This window comes from Oncorhynchus tshawytscha, linkage group LG05, assembly GCF_018296145.1.
Source record: "Oncorhynchus tshawytscha isolate Ot180627B linkage group LG05, Otsh_v2.0, whole genome shotgun sequence".
In the NCBI taxonomy this organism is placed as follows: Eukaryota; Metazoa; Chordata; class Actinopteri; order Salmoniformes; family Salmonidae; genus Oncorhynchus; species Oncorhynchus tshawytscha.
In genome coordinates, this window is record NC_056433.1 from 35,927,221 (window position 1) to 35,952,900 (window position 25,680).

General features: G+C 44.0%; 1 long non-coding RNA gene across 3 annotated transcripts in view; it reads left to right on the top strand.

The window, feature by feature from the left end:
* Positions 1 to 25,680, top strand: part of LOC112250565 — a 68,011-nt gene that overhangs the window by 24,761 nt on the left and 17,570 nt on the right. For 2 of the 3 annotated variants that reach the window (XR_006083414.1, XR_006083417.1), the window contains exon 1: positions 15,138 to 15,284. The exons of the other annotated variant lie outside the window; for it this stretch is intronic. This is a non-coding gene — a long non-coding RNA (uncharacterized LOC112250565). Of the gene's footprint in view, positions 1 to 15,137; positions 15,285 to 25,680 lie in introns of those variants that run through there. 3 annotated transcript variants of the gene reach the window in all.

Here is a 25,680-nt window from a genome sequence, read left to right on the forward strand (position 1 = left end):
TGAATTTATCTGTCCTAGCAGGAGTTTGGTTCTAAAACAATATGTGCAGAAAGGGGAAAGGCTCAGGTCATCAGTGTGTCGGCCTACAAGAACCTTTCAGATGTCGCACCGAAAATTTGTTGGGGAAAAACCCCAAATGCTACGAAAATTTGTTTTTGTGGAAATTTTGATTTTGGGTTGTTTTGGATACTTTAAACCATGTAATTTATTGTAATGCTAAAATATTTTATGATTTCTGGAGGGAAATAGATTGTTTATGACTTTTTGACAAGTCAACCAGTAAGACGTCCATTGTGATAATTGCGTTAGTGTCACGTTCTGACCTTTATTCCTTTGTTTTGTCTTTATTTAGTATGGTCAGGGCGTGAGTTGGGGTGGGCAGTCTATGTTAGTTTTTCTATATTTTCTATTTCTGTGTTTGGCCTGATATGGTTCTCAATCAGAGGCAGCTGTCTATCGTTGTCCCTGATTGAGAACCATATTTAGGTAGCCTGTTTTCCTTTGTGTTTTGTGGGTGGTTATTTTCAGTCTTTGTGTGTCTGCACCAGATACAACCGAAACAGTTCTATTTTTGAAGTGTTCAGTTGTTTATTAAAAAGATGAACACTAACCACGCTGCGCTTTGGTCCTCTCCTTCTTCCACCCAAGACAGCCGTTACAGTTAGCTCACATTTCCGTTGTTGAGTGTCTGTAGCTGACTGGCCCATTCAAGATAACATGCTACAGATCAATGAAAGGCTGATTATGACACAAAGTAATTAGCTGGCAAGGTAGTAATGCTGTAATATAAAGCTGTCATTACAATAAATGATGTAGTTATGAACACAAATGGGTTGGATTTTCATTTCGTCAAGTAGCCGTAGGTCTAGCCGAACCAGCCTGGGCAGATTGTGATCTTATTCCTTTTATATCGTTTGTCATCTGTGTCCAACTAGACTGTATACAGCCGGCTACACTTGTGTCCAATGTTCCCTCTAATGTTTGGGGCACATAGCTAATTCTTTGTCTTGTGAGTGGAAACGTAAACTTCAAATGGAGCAAATCCCAGAATATTTTCACATGGAAATAGCTTTTGATTTCTATGATATAGCCTATATGTGTTGTTCAATGCTGGTCTACAATGCATGAGACTTTTAAAAACGTTTGTACATTATGAAGGGCTTGACATTAATTCATGATTTTTTTTTTTACTTGGTCTGTAACACCATGGGCCAAATATGTGACTGTAAATAGCATTGCATTGTGTTCTATGATGCAAGAAACCATTTACAAAATTACCATACGGGGAATGAGACAATGTAGGCTGCCTATTGGCTTATTTGCATACTCAAGCCTCTAAATATGACACTGGCCATTTTAATTGAGACATAGCGTTTTACCTGACTGGCTTTTCAACTACAACTTGAAATGCGGCATACACGTTTTGTGCTCTTGTAGGAAGCAGTAATTCCCCATTGTTGACATAGTTATCTATAACTGGGCTTGTAACTCGTTAACTAACAAAGAATATCAACAAATGTGCACACACTCGGCTCTGTGCTCTGATCTGAAAAGTGTATTCACTCGCAGGCGATTGAAAGCTCCCGCCAATAGAATTCTAGCTCAACTTGTCCATCCTCTTTGACATCCAGCCGAAGGAAATGTTTGGGGCGGTTGTCGCCGCCATGCGGCATAAGTGCACATTTTGCAAGAAGGAAGGCAAAGCTTTCAACTTCTGTCTGCCCAGTAGACCTGGGAACCTTGGCAACCCGGTCTACCCCTCCATGAGCCAAGGCTTCTCTGCTGGGAGAGGGCTACACTCTGTCACCAGGGTTAAAATATAACTTGGTTCTACTTGTGACGCTTGGCGCGCTGTAAGTCCCGACTTTCCCATCTCCTCATTGGTTTTTAGGAGCATATACCCACGTGGGTGATTGAAAGATGAACTGAGGTCCACACTCTAGTCCAGTTGGTGTAGTAATGCATGTAAAGTACAAAGAAGAAGAAGCCTGAAGGAGGAGAGATTAATAAAAAACTAACGGTTTACCCTTTTATCTGTGGATTAATTATCGGACTAGAGCACCTTATGCAATTCAGGTAAAATAATAACCCAATATTTATATCTCAGGACAAATTAGCTAGCAACAGCAAGCTAGCTAGCTACGTTTCCATAAATGTTGAATGATTTTCGACCTGTCCCCAAATTAATATAGTTGGTTCAGAGTTTGTTTTGATGTTTCAACCTGTGTGTCCTGATCGCGTCTGGTGTGGGTACACAAAATCAACATGCGCGCAATGGCGCACACGGACACACACCCGCTCCCTGTCTAGTCAGCATGTAACAGTAACCTAATGTAGCAGGCGTAAAAGAAATGACTGAAATTAAATCATCTACATACTGGACTTGACAAGAAGAAAAAAAACTGTCGGGGGAGGTTCTCTTCTGCACTGTTCAACCAATCCAGTAAATGTGGAGGAGGAGTTAAAATGGAGATTAATTTAAAAGACAATCAGTCTTTACCTGGCTAAAATTGAAGGAATATAATATCTATTGTTTACAGGAAACTCACACTGTAACTGTGAGGGTGTTGGTGAATGGAAAAAAGCGGAGTCAGGCGCAGGACACAGATATGAGTAATTGTCACGCCCTGGTCTTAGTATTTTGTGTTTTCTTTATTATTTTGGTTAGGCCAGGGTGTGACATGGGTTAATTATGTGGTGTGTTTTGTCTTGTTTTTTTTTGTAGGTATTGGGATTGTGGTATAGTGGGGTTATCTAGAAAAGTCTATGGTTGCCTGAAGTGGTTCTCAATCAGAGGCAGGTGTTTATCGTTGTCTCTGATTGGGAACCATATTTAGGCAGCCATATTCTTTGAGTGTTTCGTGGGTGATTGTTCCTGTCTCTGTGTTTGTTTGCACCAGATAGGCTGTTCATGTTTTCACGTTACGTTTGTTGTTTTGTATTGTTCGTGTTTTCATCTTTATTAAAGATGTATACAAGTAACCACGCTGCATTTTGGTCCGCCTCTCTTTCGACGGAAGAAAACCGTAAAAGTAATAATCCGAAAATGTACTCAAAAATAGAAGTAATGTTCCAATCAGGTAAAACATAATATTCCCGAGTACAGAACACGAACTCACATAACAAACAATAATGTTGTTGATCCCTGCCTACAGACAGAAACTAAAACAAGAGGCTCCCACGCTGAGGTCTGTCCAACGCTGGTCCGACCAAGCTGACTCCACACTCCAAGACTGCTTCCATCACGTGGACTGGGAGATGTTTCGTATTGCGTCAGATAACAATATTGACGAATACGCTGATTCGGTGTGCGAGTTCATTAGAACGTGCGTTGAAGATGTCGTTCCCATAGCAACGATTAAAACATTCCCTAACCAGAAACCGTGGATTGATGGCAGCATTTGTGTGAAACTGAAAGCGCGAACCACTGCTTTTAATCAGGGCAATGTGTCTGGTAACATGACCGAATACAAACAGTGCAGCTATTCCCTCCGCAAGGCTATCAAACAAGCTAAGCGTCAGTACAGAGACAAAGTAGAATCTCAATTCAACGGCTCAGACACAAGAGGCATGTGGCAGGGTCTACAGTCAATCACGGACTACAGGAAGAAATCCAGCCCAGTCACGGACCAGGATGTCTTTCTCCCAGGCAGACTAAATAACTTTTTTGCCCGCTTTGAGGACAATACAGTGCCACTGACACGGCCTGCAACGAAAACATGCGGTGTCTCCTTCACTGCAGCCGAGGTGAGTAAAACATTTAAAGGTGTTAACCCTCGCAAGGCTGCAGGCCCAGACGGCATCCCCAGCCGCGCCCTCAGAGCATGCGCAGACCAGCTGGCCGGTGTGTTTACGGACATATTCAATCAATCCCTATACCAGTCTGCTGTTCCCACATGCTTCAAGAGGGCCACCATTGTTCCTGTTCCCAAGAAAGCTAAGGTAACTGAGCTAAACGACTACCGCACCGTAGCACTCACTTCCGTCATCATGAAGTGCTTTGAGAGACTAGTCAAGGACCATATCACCTCCACCCTACCTGACACCCTAGACCCACTCCAATTTGCTTACCGCCCAAATAGGTCCACAGACGATGCAATCTCAACCACACTGCACACTGCCCTAACCCATCTGGACAAGAGGAATACCTATGTGAGAATGCTGTTCATCGACTACAGCTCGGCATTCAACACCATAGTACCCTCCAAGCTCGTCATCAAGCTCGAGACCCTGGGTCTCGACCCCGCCCTGTGCAACTGGGTACTGGACTTCCTGACGGGCCGCCCCCAGGTGGTGAGGGTAGGCAACAACATCTCCTCCCCGCTGATCCTCAACACTGGGGCCCCACAAGGGTGCATTCTGAGCCCTCTCCTGTACTCCCTGTTCACCCACGACTGCGTGGCCACGCACGCCTCCAACTCAATCATCAAGTTTGCGGACGACACAACAGTGGTAGGCTTGATTACCAATAACGCTGAGACAGCCTACAGGGAGGAGGTGAGGGCCCTCGGAGTGTGGTATCAGGAAAATAACCTCACACTCAACGTCAACAAAACTAAGGAGATGATTGTGGACTTCAGGAAACAGCAGAGGGAACACCCCCCTATCCACATCGATGGAACAGTAGTGGAGAGGGTAGCAAGTTTTAAGTTCCTCGGCATACACATCACAGACAAACTGAATTGGTCCACTCACACAGACAGCATCGTGAAGAAGGCGCAGCAGCGCCTCTTCAACCTCAGGAGGCTGAAGAAATTCGGCTTGTCACCAAAAGCACTCACAAACTTCTACAGATGCACAATCGAGAGCATCCTGGCGGGCTGTATCACCGCCTGGTACGGCAACTGCTCCGCCCTCAACCGTAAGGCTCTCCAGAGGGTAGTGAGGTCTGCACACGCATCACCGGGGGCAAACTACCTGCCCTCCAGGACACCTACACCACCCGATGTTACAGGAAGGCCATAAAGATCATCAAGGACATCAACCACCCGAGGCACTGCCTGTTCACCCCGCTGTCATCCAGAAGGCGAGGTCAGTACAGGTGCATCAAAGCTGGGACCGAGAGACTGAAAAACAGCTTCTATCTCAAGGCCATCAGACTGTTAAACAGCCACCACTAACATTGAGTGGCTGCTGCCAACACACTGACACTGACTCAACTCCAGCCACTTTAATAATGGGAATTGATGGGAAATGATGTAAATATATCACTAGCCACTTTAAACAATGCTACCTTATATAATGTTACTTACCCTACATTATTCATCTCATATGCATACGTATATACTGTACTCTATATCATCGACTGTGTCCTTATGTAATACATGTATCACTAGCCACTTTAACTATGCCACTTTGTTTACATACTCATCTCATATGTATATACTGTACTCGATACCATCTACTGTATCTTGACTATGCTGCTCTGTACCATCACTCATTCATATATCCTTATGTACATATTCTTTATCCCCTTACACTGTGTATAAGACAGTAGTTTTGGAATTGTTAGTTAGATTACTTGTTGGTTATTACTGCATTGTCGGAACTAGAAGCACAAGCATTTCGCTACACTCGCATTAACATCTGCTAACCATGTGTATGTGACAAATAAAATTTGATTTGATTTGATTTGAGAGGTAGTGGGTAACTGTATTTTACCGTGATCTGATTCAAACCTCGATAGTCAATATACTGGCGCAAACCTCCATCCTTCTTCTTAACAAAAAAGAAACTTGAGGAGACAGGTGAAATGGAAGGCCGAATGTATCCCTATCCCAGAGATTCGGTGACATATGTTTCCATAGCCGCCGTCTCCTCCTGTGACAGAGGATACACGTGACTCCTGGGAAGTGCAGCGTCTACCAGGAGATTTATCGCACAATCCCCCTGTCGATGGGGTGGTAATTGAGTCGCCTTCTTTTTACTTAAGGAGAGTGCCAAATCGGCATATTCGGGAGGAATGTGCAGGGTGGATACCTGGTTTGGACTCTCCACCGTAGTGGCACCTAAGGAAACACCTATACACCTCCCTGAGCACTGACGGGACCATCCCTTGAGAGCCCTCTGTTGCCACGAAATAGTGGGATCATGAGAGGCCAACCAGGGAAGACCCAACACAACAGGAAACGCAGGAGAGTCGATCAGAAATAGATTAATTCTCTCCTCCATGATTCTCCTGTGTTATCATATGGAGTGGAGCGGTGACCTCCCTGATTAGCCCTGACCCCAAAGGACGACTATCTAGGGCATGTACAGGGAAGGGAACATTAACAGGAACAGTAGGGATCCCTAAACTAAGTGCAAAGGTATGGTCAATAAAGTTCCCAGCTGTGCCTGAATCTACTAGTGCCTTATGCTGGGAAAACTCAGGAAATGCTATGTACAACCACATGTGTGGAACAGGGAGCTCTGGGTGAGATGTGTGCCTACGCACCTGAGATGATGCACCAGTGCTCCGCCTGTCACCTCGACTCCCTGGGGAACCTCCCCAGCACCGACCAGCAGTGTGTCCTCTGTGGCCACAGGTGGTGCAGGGTACGGTCCCCCTCCGGTCCCCCTCATAGCAGCACCTCCCAGCTCCATCGGTGTAGGATCAGAGGTCCTGGGGGGCACTGACGGACCCCGATCGGGACGTCCGCGGGAAGCCAACAGGTTATCCAGCCGGATGGATAAGTCCACCAGCTGGTCCAGGTTAAGGGTGGTGTCCCTGCAGGCTGGCTCCCTACGAACGTCCTCGCGTAAACTACACCTGTAGTGATTGATCAGGGCCTGCTCATTCCATCCCGCACCCTGGAGGCCAGAGTTCTAAAGTCCAAAGCGAACTCTTGAGCGCACCTCATCCCCTGTCTTAAAGGGAACAAGCATTTCCCAGCCGCTCTCGCTTCAGGGGGATGATCGAAAACTGCCCGAAAGCGGCCGGTGACATCTTCGTAGTTGTCCAACGTCGGGCCTTCTATTCCCCAGATGGCGTTGGACCAGACCAGTGCTTTTCCAGTCAGGCAAGAGATGAGGGCGCTCACTCTCTCGTGTCCCGAGTGGCCCGGCTGAACAGCTGCCAGGTAGAGTTCCAGCTGGAGTAGGAACCCCTGGCACCCAGCAGCCGTTCCATCATACGCTCCCGGGAGCGAGAGCCGAATTCCACTGGATCCTGAAGAAGGAGGTGAAGGAGGTGTGGACATCTGCATCGGTTGTTGTGGGAGCTGGGGAGGTGCTGATGGGTTAACCAGAAAGCCTCCTCTCTCCCATCGGTCCATGGTTTGCAGCACGCAATCCATTGCTGTACCGAGACTCTGTAACATGGTCGTGTGCTGCTGAACACGCTCCTCCATTGTGAGAGGAGGGTTGGCTGTACCTGCTGACTCCATAAGTGGTGCGTTATTCTGTGAGGGTGTTGGTGAATGGAAAAAAGCGGAGTCAGGCGCAGGGCACAGATATGAGTAATAATCCGAAAATGTACTCAAAAATAGAAGTAATGTTCCAATCAGGTAAAACATAATATTCCCGAGTACAAAACACGAATCCACATAACAAACAATAACGCACAAAATACAGAGGGAAGCAGAGGGTTAATGGAATCGAAACCAGGTGTGTAATAATTAAGACAAAATAAAACGAAAATGAAACATGGATCAGTAGTGACTAGAAAGCCGGAGACGTCGATTGCCGAACGCCGCCCGAACAAGGAGAGGGACCAACTTCTGCCGAAGTCGTGACAGTAACTATAGATGAGGTTGTACAGAAATGGGACTGGCAGGGAGAAATGTATTTCTGTCATGGGCAAAGAAGTTCAAAAGGGGTGATGATATTAATGAACAATCATTTCAATCCTAATGTGCAAATTGGTCGAACAGACTCGCAAGGAAGGTGGATCTTTTAATAAATGCTAGTCGACAATAAAAAATGTTTGCTCATTCATCTATTACAGTCTTAATAATGATGATCCACACTTATACATATATCTATTGAGCTTGCAAGTCACAAATTATCCTATTAATATAGTGGGAGATTATAACACAGTTTTAAGTGCTTCAATGGACCGTAAAGGATATCAAACTACAAACTATCACCCTCATGCACTTAAGGAGACCCTGACTATCATGGGTACATTAGAACTAGTGGATATATGGAGGCTTAAAAACCCTGACCTCGTGAGATATAGTTGTCTTGACTATTTTCTTGTGTCCTTTTTTCTGGCACCAAAAGTTTTAAAAGGTGTTGATGGGAGAGAACGCGATTGGACCACCATCTAATTGGCATCCACATAACTCTTACAGAATTTCCAGATGGGCGGGGATATTGGAAATTTAATCAAAGCCTACTGGATGACAATCTGTTCTTAACCAAGACAAAATAATTTATAACTGACTTTTTCCTGCATAACACTGCAGATCCCCTTATTGTATGGGACAGTTTCAAATGTGCCTTCAGAGGCCATGCAGTTCGCTACTCATCTTTAAAACATAAACAATTTAGGTCAAAAGAGATTAGACTAGCAAAGGAAATGGAGGAACTAACATTACAAAACGGTGCTATAGAGCACAGCCTGGAGATGTTACTTCTCATCAGAATGTTATTTTTGTATAATACTGTGGCGGGGTTGCAGTATCTGTTCTATGTCAAGACTAAGTTGTTTGGGCCGGAGAGAGGGGAGAGGTCAAGCGTGTATCTCTTGGCTCCACAATGTCTGTGTGCCAGTCAGTGTGTCTCTGTGATCTTGTCAAGATAGGATGGATTTGATATATGCCTGTTGATATGGAGGATTGGTTTATGGTTCTGAGTTTGAGAAAATAACATGTTTTAGGAGACAAAGCTGAACGATGAATTATGCTGATGCTGTCTTATCCTGTGTGTGTCTTGCTATAAAGGAACTAAGTTGAAATGTGGAAGGGACTCTCAGAGAATTCATTGATAGACACTGAATTGATCTGAGAGTCACAGGGTTGTGATAGAGCTCATATAATTAAAAATGGACTTTGTGATAACTAACTCTGACGTGTGTGTGTGGTTTGCTCTCATGATTTGGTAAATAGAGGAAATTTCCACTACAGCGACTGCACTTGAAGAAACTTTCAAAGTTCTTGAAATGTACTGGATTGACTGACCTTCATGTCTTAAAAAAATGTGGAACTACTCACGCTGCGCCTTGGTCCAATTATTCATACGACGGTTGTGAAAATGTACTTTGGTGTGAAAAGTGCAAATCCATCCCAGAACAACAGCAAAGGACCTTGTGAAGATGCTGGAGGAAACAGGTACAAAAGTATCTATATCCACAGTAAAATGAGTCCTATATCGACATAACCTGAAAGGCCACTCAGAAGGAAGAAGCCACTGCCCCAAAACCGCCATTAAAAAAAAGCCAGACTATGGTTTACAACTGCACATGGGGACAAAGATCATACTTTTTGGATAGATGTCCTCTAGTCTGATGAAACAAAAAATAGAACTGTGTGGCCATAATGACCATCAATATGTTTGGAGGAAAAAGGGGAGGCTTGCAAGCCGAAGAACACCATCCCAACCGTGAAGCACGGGGGTGGCAGCATCATGTTGTGGGGGTGCTTTGCTGCAGGAGGGACTGGTGCACTTCACAAAATAGATGGCATCATGAGGCTAGAAAATTATGTGGATGGAAAATTATGTGGATATATTGAAGCAACATCTCAAGACATCAGTCAGGAAGTTAAAGCTTGGTCGCAAGCATACTTCCAATGTTGTGGCAGGTGTCTTTTATACTGATAACAAGTTCAAACAGGTGCCATTAATACAGGTAACGAGTGGAGGACAGAGGAGCCTCTTAAAGAAGAAGTTACAGGTCTGTGAGAGCCAGAAAACTTGCTTGTTTGTAGGTGACCAAATACTTATTTTCCACCATCATTTGCAAATAAATTCATAAAAAATCCTACAATGTGATTTTCTGGATTTATTTTTCTAATTTTGTCTGTCATAGTGAAAGTGTACCTATGATGAAAATTACAGGCCTCTCTCATCTTTTTAAGTGGGAGAACTTGCACAATTGGTGGATGACTAAATACTTTTTTGCCCCACTGTAACTGCACTGTCTAAATTACAGTAGCTATTACTGCGAAAAAATGCCATGCTATTGTTTGAGGAGAGCTCCTAACAACAAAATACTTTTTTTCCCACAGCGATAGATTTGAAGGTGAAATGTGTACTTTCATTCAGAAATCTTGCTCTGATTTATCATCCAGAGGTTCCCAGTGATAACATGAAGTGTCGTTTTGTTAGATAAAATCCTTTTTCAAATCCTAAAAAAGGTCCATATAGCATGCACGATCGATTTTTGCATTTCCACTCGTTCATTTTGCAAAGAAAGGAATCTGTGAAAATCTAACCCTAAACGTTGTTTCAACCAGTCAAATCATGTTCATATTTATTCCTCTGATATCCTAGAACGTTACCAGAGTTCACTATATCATTAGGGGTGTAGTAAATCCTATAGGACACCAAATTTGGTCAGAGAGGGATGCCTTCATGGCACGCCAATGACGCGGGCAGTCTTCACTTGATTGACTGTAACTTTGTCAAATAAGCACTAATCGGGGTCAACATTTTAATAAAGGGGGCTATCCCTAAGAAGTTTTAAAGTAATGATGGACTGTTGTTTCTCTTTGCTTATTTGAGCTGTTCTTGCAATAATATGGACTTTGTCTTTTACCAAATAGGGCTATCTTCTGTATACCACCCCTACCTTGTCACAACACTGATTGGCTCAAATAAAGAAATTCCACAAATGAACTTTTTACAAGACACACCGGTTAATTGAAATGCATTCCAGGTGACAACCTTATGAAGCTGGTTGAGAGAATGCCAAGAGTGTGCAAAGCTGTCATCAAGTCAAAGGGTGGTTACTTGAAGAACTTCAAATCTAAAATATATTTAGATTTTTGTATTTTAATTTTTGTTACTACATGATTCCCATATGTGTTATTTCATAGTTTTGATGTCTTCACTATTACTCTACAATGTAGAAAATAGGTGTGTGTCACGAATACTCCCTCTCCTGTGCTCTAGGTCACCAGGCTGCTCATTATTACGCACACCTTTCACCATTGTTAACGTCCACCAGCGCCTCATTAGAATCACCTGGACTTCCTCACCTCCTTGATTACCTTCCCAACATCTGCCACTCCCTTTGGTTTCTTCCTCAGTGCTCGTCTTTGTTGTTTTATCCATGTTCATTAATTCATATATTAAATGATTCACTCCCTGTACTTGCTTCCCCGACTCTCAGCACACATGTTACAGTGTGTCCAAACCGTTGACTGGTACTGTAACTGTTATGAATTTTGTATTGTCATTTGTTGTCTACGGTTCGTTGCTCCAGTGCCTTTCTGTTCATCTTCACACCCCTGGGCCAGACTACACTCAATCATAGGACCTACTGAAGAGATGAGTCTTCAATAAAGACTTAAATGTTGAGACTGAGTCTGCGTCTCTCACATGGATAGGCAGACCATTCCATAAAAATGGAGTTCTATAGGAAAAGCCCTGCCTATAGCTGTTTGCTTAGAAATTCTAGGGACAATAAGGAGGCCTGCGTCTTGTGACCATGGCCTACATTTAGGTATGCACGGCAGGACCAAATCGGAAAGATAGGTAGGAGAAAACCCATGTAATGCTTTGTAGGTTAGCAGTAAAACTTTAAATCAGGCCTAGCCTTAACAGGAAGCCAGTGTAGAGAGGCTAATACTGGAGTAATATGATCAAATGTTGGGGTTCTAGTCAAGATCCTCACAGCCGTGTTTAGCACTAACTGAAGTTTATTTAGCGCTTTATCCAGGTAGCCAAAAAGTTGAACATTGCAGTAGTCTAATCTAGAAGTGACAAAAGCATGGATTCATTTTTCTGCATCATTTTTGGACAGAAAGTTTCTGATTTTTGCGATGTTACATTGATGGAAAAAAAGCTGTCCTTGAAACAGACTTGATATGTTCGTAAAAAGAGAGATCAGGGTCCAGAGTAACGCTGAGGTCCTTCACTGTTTTATTTGAGACAACTGTACAACCATCAAGATTAATTGTCAGATCTCTTTGTTTCTTGGGACCTAGAACAAGCATCTCTGTTTTGTCCGAGTTTAAAAGAAAACTATTTGCTGCCATCCACTTCCTTATGTCTGAAACACAGGCTTCCAGGGAGGGCAATTTTGGGGCTTCACCATATTTAATCAAAATGTACAGCTGTGTATTGTTCGCATAGCAGTGAAAGTTAACATTATGATTACGAATGACATCACCAAGAGGTAAAATATATAGGGAAAACAATAGTGGTCCTAAAACGGAACCTTGAGGAACACTGAAATTTACAGTTGATTTGTCAGAGGACAAACCGTCCACAGAGACAAACTGATATCTTTCCCACAGATAAGATCTAAACCGGGCCTTGGTCTTACGCCATTAAAAGGTAATTTACCACCATCACGAATGCAATCTCAGTGCTATGATGGGGTCTAAAACCAGACTGAAGCATTTCATATACATTGTGTGTTCAGACAGGACCTCCCGCCCCCACCTCCCATCAACCAATCATGTCAATGCGGAGCTATACAGAGCCCGCCGCATTGTTACAACATTTGGGAAACGCATAGCGATGCGGTACAGAGATCAATTTGGCCTTTGTGTCCCTCCAAAAACTGCGAAATTGCGTCACACCCTCAGTACAGAGTCTCTTACTACACTTTCAGATCAAGCATAAATTGTCTTTTACGGAAATGCCCAAGAACAGAAAGCCTTCCGACACTCGAAATGATATAACGAGTAACTGTTGGTATTCGGAACATTCGCAAAATATCACACAATAATCCTAAAAGTGTTTGCTGACTATTTGTTTTATTAGGATAAGGGGATGTAAATTATTTGCAGCAGCATTTTGTCTCTAATTCCATGTGACGTGTTCTAGCCAAAATAAAACCATTGTTGCGCGCCTCACACACAGCCTGTCGAAGGCGGCAATAGGCTGCAATACTCGGCTGGCCCTGGAGTCCTGTATCTGGTCTCCTTGTCCTTCACCCCTCCCTCCTATTGTGGTGGGCTGAGTCAGCAGTCATGTTGTTGATGTTATTCAAGTGCGAAAAACGAGAACAATGGCGCATATGATAGTAGTCTATATAGGCAATTTACATTTGTCCATTTATGGTATGCAGTAAATGAGAAATGGAACACGGCCTACTGATATAAAAATACTGGGCATAAACTATACAGGCCCACGTGCTATTGCTCAGTTCATAACCAGACACCATAAAGGACATAGAGAATGATAGAGATTTCATCTTTATACATATGACTGGGAAAAATACATTTGAACGGCCCTCCAAATGGTATTTACTAGTGGGAAATGTGTCAAACTATTATCATTCAGCTCTGACTTCTCCCATATGGTGACCTCTGACTTCACCTACTAACGAAATTACTTCCATAACAGCATTTTCGGCAGTTACATGCAACTACAATTTTTTTTAAAAGCAATCTATTCATAATGTTTTTAAACACTATAATTGGTTTACAAGCCTGATAGCTATACTTTTAGTTTGTTGACACAACTTGTTGGCGATTAGCCAATGAGTTCAAAGCACATGAATACATCCATCGGGTATTTACAACTTCACAACTGGTAAATTCCCACCTCCCACTTGGCGCGCAAGAATGATAGACTGGTTTACCACCAGTAATTACCAGTCGGAGGACCGTTAAAATAGATTTTTTTCCAGTCTTATGTGGTAAACATAGAGAAGGAAAGAGATATCTTTGTATGTTTATATATGTTCCATCATGGTGTTTGTTAGCACACGGGCAGCGCCAGGTAGTTTTTCATTCTACTACTTCTACGAGTTGGCAAATAAACTGAAAGGGTGCATATTGCCAACTAGAGTGTGTAGTTTGAATAGGTATGAAGCCAAGGATGGTGATTTACTGACACCTACAGTTATGGAATGTTTGCTCAACGGTTTAATTCATTGGCTGATCCCTCCTGATGACCCAGATCCTTCCCCCATAGGAAGTCCCACCCAGTTGACTACTTTAAAATGGAGAAGACCTCAATGTCTATGCCAAAATAGGTTTTTATCCATCTAGAACCCTCTAACTCTATGGCGGTAAATTCCCACTTTGTTATGAACTCAGCAAAAGTTCAATTTTAGGCTATAATTGTTGCTAACAGTTTGGCTGGTTTACAATGTAACATTTTGCACTCTGAGCTTTTATATTTCACAACAGTAGCCTGGATGGTCAATGTTGACTTTTAAGAATACTTTTTTAAGTGGATACATTTCTTTCACACATAGCCTACTGTAACATTGTATTAGGCTACATATTTTTACTTTCTGATGTTGCAGTCTGGCTACAATGTTACAAATTTCACACAGATGATAAATAAGCTCCTATTATTCAGTGTATTGATGGCATATGGTAAGGCATAGCATGTTATGCCTAGTAAATATCTAACTTTTCACTGCTTTTTAAAAATGTCTACCTTTGTTTAACTAGGTGCATCAGTTAAGAACAAATTCTTATTTACAATGACAGCCTAGGGACAGTGGGTGGACTGCCTTCTTCAGGGGCAGAACGACAGATGTTTACCTCATCAGCTCTGGGATTCGAACTAGCAACCTATATGTTACTGGCCCAATGCTCAAACCACTAGGCTAGAAGCCGCCCTATTAATTCTGTTGACAGACAAACAGACCATCAGCAGACAAACAGACAGACAGGTAGACATAAAACAGACAATCATCAGACAGACAGACTGACATAAGACAGCCCGACTATCGTCATACAGACAGACATAAACATATTATACAGACAGACAGACCAAATATGAGACAGACAGGCAAACAGATGTCCAACAACCAAACAGACACACACACAGCAGTAATATAAGCTAAATGTCTCCTTTTCCCCAATGGAGGTGTTCAAAACAGAGCTGCTGAGCGTTTAAAAAAATAAATATCATTATCAGTTGGACTAAAGATTGAGTCGGTAGTCTTTCATGCCTTTGTGTGGCCGTTGCACCTTCGAAACAGCCCGCTAAACCTCTGGAGGGAGCCTGCGAAACACATACCAACCGAACCCAAGTGTGTGTGTGTGTGCCGCCATGGTGACTCTTACGTCACACCCCGAGCACGGATGTGTGTGTGTGTGTGTGTGTGCCTCCGTGGAGTGAGCATTTAAATAGAATAGATGTTCGAAAGGAGTGAGAGGTAGCCAAGAAGTGGAAGGATATGCACACGATTTGAAGAGAGTCACAACACTATCCGATTCACAAAGGTAGACTCAATTTGTGTGTTTGTGTATTTGTTGGTTATTGCGCAGACTTGTCCGAGGCCACGAATGGGCCTCGAGGTCGCAGATATCCAGGGGATGGACTCCCGCGTTCCCTCGCGCTGGCGTGGTAATCACTTGCCATTGCGGGTTGATGTTGTGCATGCGCCTTGGTCGACGGTGTGCATGGTCCGGATGCTACGTTGCGTGGCTTCGGCCTTGTCCATTTGTGAATTAATGTACATACTCGGAAGATTATTTCGAGGCGTTTTGTTTCGATGACGGCACGCAACAATTGGAGTTTGCGCTGTAGTAATTTCTCTCCAAACAGCGCAACACACACTAACGTTACGGCTGTGAAAGGTAGGCGTCAGTGAATGGCCAACTTTTTAACTTGCTGGCTAAATACATGGAGGCCTACAACATAGCTTGGTGAGGACAGGACGAAGGCTGGTGTCAAACAACTTTTAAGGGCTACTCCACTGGCCTATGTTTTTTAAAGAAATAGTTCATTTAAAGCTCATGGAAAACAATGGTTTGTTTGATAAGTGAGAAGAAATGTGATTTGGAATAACCATATTTAACAAACATTCGTGATAAAACCTCCAATATCCTATGCACGTCTATACATGAAAGGACTTTTTTCATTGTTTCTAAACTGAAATTGACAAGGACACTCCTGTAGGAAATGTAATTACTTTCATTTTAGCCTCTAACCTACATTTTGATTAATAATTTTGATTAATCAAAATGTTAATTGACCTTTTGGCTAGGCTACTAGCAGGGTTGGGTATGCTACTTTCTAAGTGTAATCAGTTAGTAGCTAGTTACCTATCCAAAACTGTAATCTGAAGGTCATGACCTGCACGTTTCTGCAGACAGAGTTCTATGCTGTGACGTCATACCAGAACACCAGGATCACTCAGCTGAAGATAGACTATAATCCCTTTGCTAAGGGCTTCATGGAGGACAGCGGCACCCCGCGCCTCACCAAACCCAGGCCAGAGCAGTCTCAGGCGGGGAAGGGAGATACCCGCTCCCCTGGTCTGAGCTCCGCTAGGCCCAATGGTCGTGAGGGGACTGAGCAGATTGTGACTGTGAGTGGCGTGGCTGATCTCAGGTTATACTGTAATTCAGCTGTTCCATTTCAGTTGGTAAACTCGGTACGACACAGCAATGGGGAGTTTGCTCGCTAGCACCCTCTACTGAAGAACATTAGAATCACATCTGACAAGTGCCAGTGAATACCATGCCTCACCGGAAGCCCCACCATCCACAGGTTATTCTCCTGGCGGTTTAGCCTTGGTAACTGGTTGTAAGTAAGATGACTAGCACAAACAAATCAACTAAGGTTTTTAAGCTGGTGTTGGAGTTGTGTTTGGCCACACAGTCATCGGTGAACAGGGAGTACAGGAGGGGACTAAGTACACACCCCTGAGGGGCCCCAGTGTTGAAGATCAGCGTGGCAGAAGTGTTGTTGCCTACCCTTACCACCTGGGGGGCGGCCCGTCAGGAAGTCCAGGATCCAGTTGCAGAGGGAGGTGTTTAGTCCCAGGGTCCTTAGCTTAGTGATGAGCTTTGAGGGCACTATGGTGTTGAACGCTGAGCTGTAGTCAATGCATAGCATTCTCACATAGGTGTTCCTTTTGTCCAGGTGGGAAATGGCAGTGTGGAGTGCGATTGAGATTGCGTCATCTGTGGATCTTTTGGGGGAGTATGTGAATTGGTGTGCATCTAGGGTATCCGGAAAGATGCTGTTGATGTGAGCCATGACCAGCCTTTCAAAGCATTTCATGGCTACTGACGTGAGTGCTACGGGGCGATAATCATTTAGGCAGGTTAATTTCGCTTCCTTGGGCACAGGGACTATGGTGGTCTGCTTGAAACATATAGATATTACAGACTCAGTCAGGGAGAGGTTGAAAATGTCAGTGAAGACACTTGTCAGTTGGTCTGCGCATGCTTTGAGTACACGTCCTGGTAATCCATCTGGCCCCGGGGCTTTGTGAATGTTGATCTATTTAAAGGACTTGCTCACATCGGCTACCGAGAGCATTATCACACAGTCATCCAGAACAGCTGGTGCTCTCATGCATGCTTCAGTGTTGCTTTCCTCGAAGCGAGCATAAAAGGCATTTAGCTTGTCTGGTAGGCTTGTGTCACTGGGCAGATCGTGTCTGGGTTTCCCTTTGTAGTCCATAATAGTTTAAGTGCTGCCACATCTGATGAGCATCAGAGCCGGTGTAGTAGGATTCAATCTTAATCCTGTATTGACGCTTTGCTTGATTGATGGTTTTGTCTGAGGGCACAAGGGGAATTTTTATGTCCGGATTAGTGTCCCGCTCCTTGAAAGCGGCAGCTCTAGCCTTTAACTCGATGTGGATGTTTCCTGTAATCCATGGCTTCTGGTAGAGATATGTACGTATGGTTACTGTGGGGACGACGTCGTCGATGCACTTTATTGATGAAGCCAATGACTGAGGTGGTATACTCCTCGATGCCGTTGGATGAACCCCGGAACATATTCCAGTCTGTGTTAGAGCTTGCGTACATGCTCTCTCGAGAGGCAAATACCCTTCCTTAGAAGCCTTAGTAGAATTGTAGAACTTTCCTCCCCTTGTTTTTTTTTATTTGACCATTATTTAGCTAGGCAAGTCAGTTAAGAACAAATTCTTATTTTCAATGACTGCCTAGGAACAGTGGGTTAACTGCCCTGTTCAGGGGCAGAACGGCAGATGTGTAACTTGTCAGCTCGGGGATTTGAATTTGCAACCTAAACCTTTCAGGTTACAAGTCCAACGCTCTAACCACTAGGCTACCCTGCCGCCCCTAGGCGATATGAACTTGCACCCCTGGGTGCCTGTATCTCGGTGGAGTCTGAGCTGCAGGATACGAGTGTGGATCTGGGCTCTTGGCCGGATCACATGGAGCTATCATCCCAGCATGGCGATATACACTGAGTATACCTAACATTAGGAACACCTTCCTAATATTTTTGCCCTCAGAACAGCCTCAATTCACAGCATGGACTTTACAAGGTGTCAAACGTTCCACAGGGATATTGGCCCAAGTTGACTCCAATGATTCCCACAGTTGTGTCAAGTTGGATGGATGTCCTTTGGGTGGTGGACCAATCTCACGGGGAAACTGTTGAGTGTGAAAAACCTGTCAGCGTTGCAGTTCTTGACACAATCTGGTGTTACTGGCACCTACTATCATACCCCATTCAAAGGCACTTACATTTTTTGTCTTGCCCATTCACCCTCTGAATGGCACACCTACATAATCCATGTCTCAATTGTTTCAAGGCTTAAAAATCCTTATTTAACCGGTCTCCTCCCCTTTATCTACACTGATTGAAGTGGATATAACAAGTGACTTCAATAAGGGATCTTAGCTTTCACCTGGTCAGTCTATGTCATGGAAAGAGCAGTTGTTCCTAATGTTTTGTATAATCAGAGCGAGCTGATATCTCGGTCTCCTTTCAGTGTTACACAGGACTCGCATTCGGATGACAGCATGGTGTCTCTGGCCAGTTCCAGGTTTTTTTCTAAGATCGAGATGGAGGGCTTGGCTTCGGGGCAGCAGGACAATCCCTGGCTTCTAGTGCGCCGTTCATTGATCTATGCCGTCAAGCAACTGCGCGCTTGTCAGTGGAGTGGTGGCGCAGCTTGACAAGGTGTACCTTCTCTTACTATCTGGTCGATTGCGATTGACTGGTCGATCTCCAAGGAATTCCTAGCCATTAGCCAAACATTTCTGTAAAAAACTCGATGATAAAGGCTTGCGGTCCTATTATAATGAAATATTTTAGTCTCACGCTGTTGGCGGTAGGAGCACCCGATTTCAGCTACCCTGTGCGCCGGGTAGGCAAACTGTTCCCATTTTCAACCATTTTGTGTGTCTGAAGGTACAAACTCTGCCTTCCCGGTGGGCCCAGAGAGCAGCGCACCTAGCGAGATGAGAGGGAGGTGACATGGTCCCCTCCCCAGAAGTTTGCTGTGACAACAGTACCCCCAAGTGGCACGGCCAACCCAGAATGGACCGGGCTTCAGGCAAATGTCGGCACTTAAACACATTGTTTCTACACCAAGTTCCACGGTTTAACAGGTGTCAAGAGTGTTGTGTCCTCCACGTGAGCTTACAGTCAGACACTCAGTTCTCGAAGGTGGTGGAAATAATAACCAAATTCTCCCAGTCCAACTTCAGATGGCACTTTACGGGAGACTCACTGTCTGTGTCGACCAATGACGCGCATGCGCAGTGTTGCCCTGGATTATGCAAACAGTGACGTTGGGGTAAAGGCTATAATTTGTTGTGCGTTCCCCACGTTTTTACGACGTCATTACATCGACTGTTCCGGAGGCCTCAGCGCCCGTTTTGAGAGAGCAGATTTCTTCCCTTCTCCAGAACAAGGCAATATGAGTGGTTCCTATGTCAGAGGCCCAGTATTGTTGGTACAGACGCTATTTCCTGTTTCCAAAACGGGGCGGGACTTTGTCCCAGTTTTAGGTCTGTGTGCCCTGAACAAGCACCTCAGGGTCTACAAATACAGAATGCTCACAAACAGCTGGTTGTTACAGTCAGTGCGCCAGGGCGATTGGTTCACCTCCATCGACCTGAAGAATGTGTCCGTTAATGTGGCCATATATCCCCCTCACAGAAAGTTCCCGAGGGTCCATTTCGAGGCTGTTGCTTATGAGTTTCGGGCCTTCCCTCTGGCCTTACACTTTCACCAACGTTGTGGGTGGGTTTGGCACCTATGTGGTGGGTTTGACCCCTATGTGGTGTCTGGGGCTCAGGATATTGGACTACATGAATGATTGGCTAGTGGTAGCAGAGTCGAGGGAGCAGGTGGTGTTACACAACCATGCTAGTTTCCCATGTTCAGTCTCTGGGTTTCATAGTGAGTCAAGAGAAGAGCTGTTTCACTCCATTTCAGCGCATTCTGTTTCTGGGTCTCGAGCTCCACTCAGTCGAGAATCGTGCGTTCATGTCCCTGCAGAGGGAGGCTGGTTTCTGGGTTTGCTTGGCTCAATATCATTTGGGTCACACAGTGCGTTTTTGCCAGTGCCTGCGCCTTTTAGGGATAATGGCTTCTATGATATGATAGCCGTGGTTCCCCTCTGGCTGTTGCTGATGCGACCTTTCCAGCCGTGGGTGCACTGAAAAAGAAAATGGTGCTTTGAATTTACTTACTTCAAATGTGTACATTGGTTCCACATGAATGAAACATGGTAGATAAACACTTTTTTTATTTTTCTGTTTACTTATTTTCTTTTTGTCAAGCAAATATAATTTGTTTATGTAAAAATGCATCGTAATGGAATAGAATCAATCTAACATGATTTGGTTAAGCTAATTTGATTTGAATTAAATGTGTAGCTTCGAATGGATTTGATCATGTTCCTGATCACTACTTAATAATTAACATTATTTTATTGGTGATATTGCTCATAATTATGTAGGACCTCTACATAATTATTAATGTAAGCACAAGATGAAATGCTGCCATTTTCTACCTTCGTGTTTGTATTCTCACAAATGAATAGAGAAATATGCTAAAGATGTACATACTAAAGATGTGTAACAAAGGAGCAAAATACCATTGGCATCAATGACAAAAAGGCAAAAGGCATGAGTTTCAAAAATTACTGTATTAATTTGGAATGACAAATGTCCATTTACTGACATTCAGCGTTCAATGAATTGCACAGGTCTACATCACAGTAATGTAGGCTATATATCTGTATGAAAAAAGAGTTGTCCTGTCAATGATTGGTCACACTCTCTAATGCATTTTGTTACAAAATAGCGGAGCTCGGTAGTGGAACTGAGGTTCATGGCATACATGAGGCCGAACAGCATTGCAACAGCAAATGCTACGTTGCCCAGATCCTGCAGCACCTTGACACCTTCAAGAATAATCGCAGTGTCCTCTGGTTCCTCACTCGCGGCATGGTCTTTGATAATATAGATCCCCACAGTAGTGTCCTCAATGGCTGCCTTGGTGGACTCTTCATCCATGCCCTGAATAAGACAAAGGCAAAACTGGTCAGTCATACAAAATGAATCATTCATCAATGAAGTGTTTACAGTTAGGGACTCTAGGTTGCAAAAAGTATAGCTCATGAAGCACGAGAGCATGATACAGACAGAAATAAATCAAGACTGGAGTCCTTTTAAGTGTCAGCTAAATCAAGAACTGCTGGCAATATTTGAAACCCGCATTTTACAAGGCTAAAATTAAGTAATTCTAACCAAGATTTCCATTCTATCCAGATTACATTTGAGACATAGCCAATTTGATCACTGTATTCAGCATTCATGCAAACAAAAAAAATACATGGACTCTTTAATCTGAATGATGCAATTCTGGAGAAAAAAAATGGTGCATCTAACCGCAGCTAATGAAATAAGATGGAAGACAGAGGAGATGACACAGTAATAGAATAGCTAGAGATAGAATATGATGGTGGCAACGGAACAGGAAAGGAAGAGAAAGAAATGGAAGGAAACACACATTCCCAAACAAGGTTTTCTGGGTCTTCACCCATATCCACACACACTCTCTTTATGATGCAGTCTCAACTGACATCTGTGTTGCTATTCTAAGAAAAGAGAAGGATATTTTTAATGTATGTCTTATTTTGAAGTCAACTTTTGGTGTAGAACCACATATGAATGTATCTTTAGAAGCATAAGGAAGTCTTACATCAGCCATAGGTGCCATGATTGATATGAGTCTTCTGCCCAGCTGTTCTCTTATTTGGAACAACTTCAGCAGGTCATCTGAGTGTTGAGAAATACATTTGGACTGGACTGGGGTTGTGGTGATTCTCTTCTCTCACTGTCTCTCTGTTTTTCCTTTTTCTTCACATTGGACAGTAGAGCTTTCCACATGTCCCCGAGGCTCTCTTCTGTTTCTCCTGAGGGATATGTGGGGTTAAAGTTCACTTCTGCTCTCTGGCTTTTTAACACCATAGGCTGCACATGACTTCCCTGCAGGTTTGTGCTTCAAGGAGTTTATCGTCACCCCTGGACATCCCAGTCTTCTCAGGCGAGTGCGGTAGTTTGCCAGTTTGTATTTCAAACTGGTTCTCCATCCTCCACAGACAGTGAAGGAATACTTCTCAGTCAGATTTTTTGTAACTTCTGTTGAGTGGACTTTACTTTGGTGCACAATTAAGGCGTTCCAGGTCCTAAATGCACATGGACAGTCAATGTATGTAAATGGGTAACGGACAGTTTGGCCATAATGTGGGTGCTTTAACTTAATGATGATGCAAAAGTTGGGACCTACTTGACACCAATTCTGAACACCCCTTACATTTCCACATTCACACAAGCTAAAACAACCTCTGATAAAAGTACTCACCAACACTATATAGCCTTTGAATGGGTAGACAAAGCAGCTCAAATGTAGTAGGAAAACATCATGGACCTGTAAATATGAGTTTTGTCCATAATTCTTTATTTTTTATTATGAAATGTTTGATTCAATTATCTATTGATTTATGCATGCATCCACTAATATGCAGACACGTTGAATTATTTTATCATTTTAAATGTATTGATAAATGGACACCCATAATATAAAGTAATACTGTTCAACTGCTAAAATGAACTCCACATCCCATTTCAATAAGTCTATGTCACCTTTGCACCACGTTTTACAACATGGAGGCAGCCATGGGCAAACTGTTGAACTGCATGAAAGCACCAATCTCAGGATTAGGTGTATAATCATTAGATCTCAAATATGTAATGAAAAACTTTTTTTTTTTAAACTTTTTTTAAAACATTTACCTCACAATAATTTTTTGGGGGTGCAAAGTGATTGCAGACAATGTCGTCCACAAAACATTAGTTAGCTAGCAAGTTACCTAACATGTTAGCTAGCTCAAGCGGTGTGCACTCCTCAGCAAACCTTAATTAGTTCTTGGCTTGGTAAATTCGAAGTTCTTGAACAATCGGTAAATATCATGGTGTTTTGCCAACTACCTCCTTACAAAATGTAAATCTTGACCTAGTCCTGTTTTACTGTTCAGAGAAGCTAGCTAGCAACATCGTCTTTTACCTTTAGCTGCCATGCCAATATATTTCAGACTCGAGCACAAAATGAGGATATGGAGCAATCACTAATAACGTTACTGCTTACAATTCTGACTACAACAACACAGACAAACGTTAAACAAAATCAACCACCATGCTTACCTTGACCAAGATTCTATGTACTATCTTCTCCGCTTCTCCGTTCTTTCTGGAAGATTCTTCTCTTGTGCAGTCTGAATTGTTACTCGTCATTAATTAACTTTTGCTTCACACTCCCCCTACATGATTCAAACTAGTAGGTCTGATTTTTCTTCGTGTTGCATTGATTGCAAGCAAAGAAATCATGTTGAGAGGAGAAACAAAACATGTTTGAGTAAATCACACAATGTTTTTGTCAAATCTGACAGCCCGCCATGTTTTTTTTCAGTGTGATACACTTGCATGGACGGGTCGTGTCACCTAAACCGGTCACTCCGGATGTCCCAGTCATGCTTATGGGCTCTGGCTCAGGGGAGGGACCCACGGCTTTGATTGCTGGGGAACCCAAGGGTCCAGTTATATCCTGAAAGGTGATCACGACAGACGCATCACCCCGAGGGTGGGGTGCACTGTGTGAGGGCAACTCAATTCGGAGTTGTGGACAGTGTCACATCAATTACCTGGAGCTGTTGGTGGTGTAAATAGTGCTCAGGCATTTTCTTCCGTTGTTGGCAGGCCAGCATGTGCTGGTGGGGACCGACAGTGGGTGGCATACATCAATAGATAGGGAGGGGTGCGGTCTGACCCTCTATTATCCTTGGCTCGCTCCCTACTGCTATGGAGCACTGCGCACTTTCCCTCGCATGGGACAACATAGCTCCCCAGGCACCTCAACACAGGTGTGGCTCTGCTATCCACCGGGCCCTGCTCTCAGAAGTGGAGTCTGCACCCCTGGGTGGTCTCCCAGATCTAGGAAAATTTGGGCAGGGCCGATGTAGATCTTTTACACATTGTGAGAACGCACATTGTTGGCTGTTGTTTCCGATTATGGGACCTGAGTGCTCCGTTAGGAACTGATGCTCTCGCGAACCAGTGGGGACCCTGCTTTATGCATTTTCCCCTGTGGACCTCTCCAGCGTGGGCTGAATCAGGGTGCGATGGGAGGGCTTGTCGTTGATCCTTGTGGCTTGTCGTTGGACGACCTTGGTTTGCAGAGATCATTTATTTAGGTCCAGTCTGATGGCATGTGGTTTGTTTATCTCTGAACGTTATTTCTACAATACAGTAGGCAAGGGCACCCTCCACAAGAAGGTTGTATGGTTACAAGTGGTGGGCATTCGAGCATTGTTGCCAAAATATAGGGATTGTTCCTTTTCAGAGCTCTCTGGTGGACAGTCCTGCTTTTTGAGCCGTGCTGTTCATTCTCCACCCAGCGTGACATGTGGGAATTGATGGTGCCACTCCAGGGGCTCATCCCAAGCTGTGCGTTTAAAAAAAAAATTGTGCACCGTCTCAGGCTGGAGGGTTTGCACATGGTTAGTTTCAATGTTTCTGCATGTTGTCCATACTGTAGGGCTATCTTCTTGGTCTATGCCATGTAACAGAGTTCTATCAGTAGCCTTGTGTGTATTATCCCTATGTTAGCCTTCTGTCCTCTACACACTTTTTTTGTTTGTTTTTTGTTTTGAATTTTACCCCTTTTTCTCCCCAATTTCACGGTATCCAATTGTTTTAGTAGCTACTATCTTGTCTCATCGCTACAACTCCCGTATGGGCTCGGGAGAGACCAAGGTAGAAAGTCATGCGTCCTCCGATACACAACCCAACCAAGCCGCACTGCTTCTTAACACAGCGGGCATCCAACCCGGAAGCCAGTCGCACCAATGTGTCGGAGGAAACACCGTGCACCTGGCAACCTTGGTTAGCGTGCACTGCGCCTGGCCCGCCACAGGAGTTGCTGGTGCGCGATGAGTCAAGGATATCCCTACTGGCCAAGCCCTCCCTAACCCGGACGACGCTGGGCCAATTGTGCGTCACCCCACGGACCTCCCGGTCGCAGCCGGTTGCGACAGAGCCTGGGCGCAAACCCAGAGTCTCTGGTGGCACAGCTGGCGCTGCAGTACAGCGCCCTTAACCACTGCGCCACCCGGGAGGCCCTACACACACATACTTAGCCTATTTCGCCCATTTGGGATTTGGTTTGGATGTGCTGTGTGAGGCCCCTTTTGAATCAATGTAGTGTGTGGATCTGAAGGTCCTCTCCTACAAGTCACCCTGCCTGTGGCCTCGGCTAAACACATTGGACCTCTCTAAGGGTTATCCGTTCACCCCTCCTGTATGAATTTCGCCCTTGGCGACTCTAAGGTGA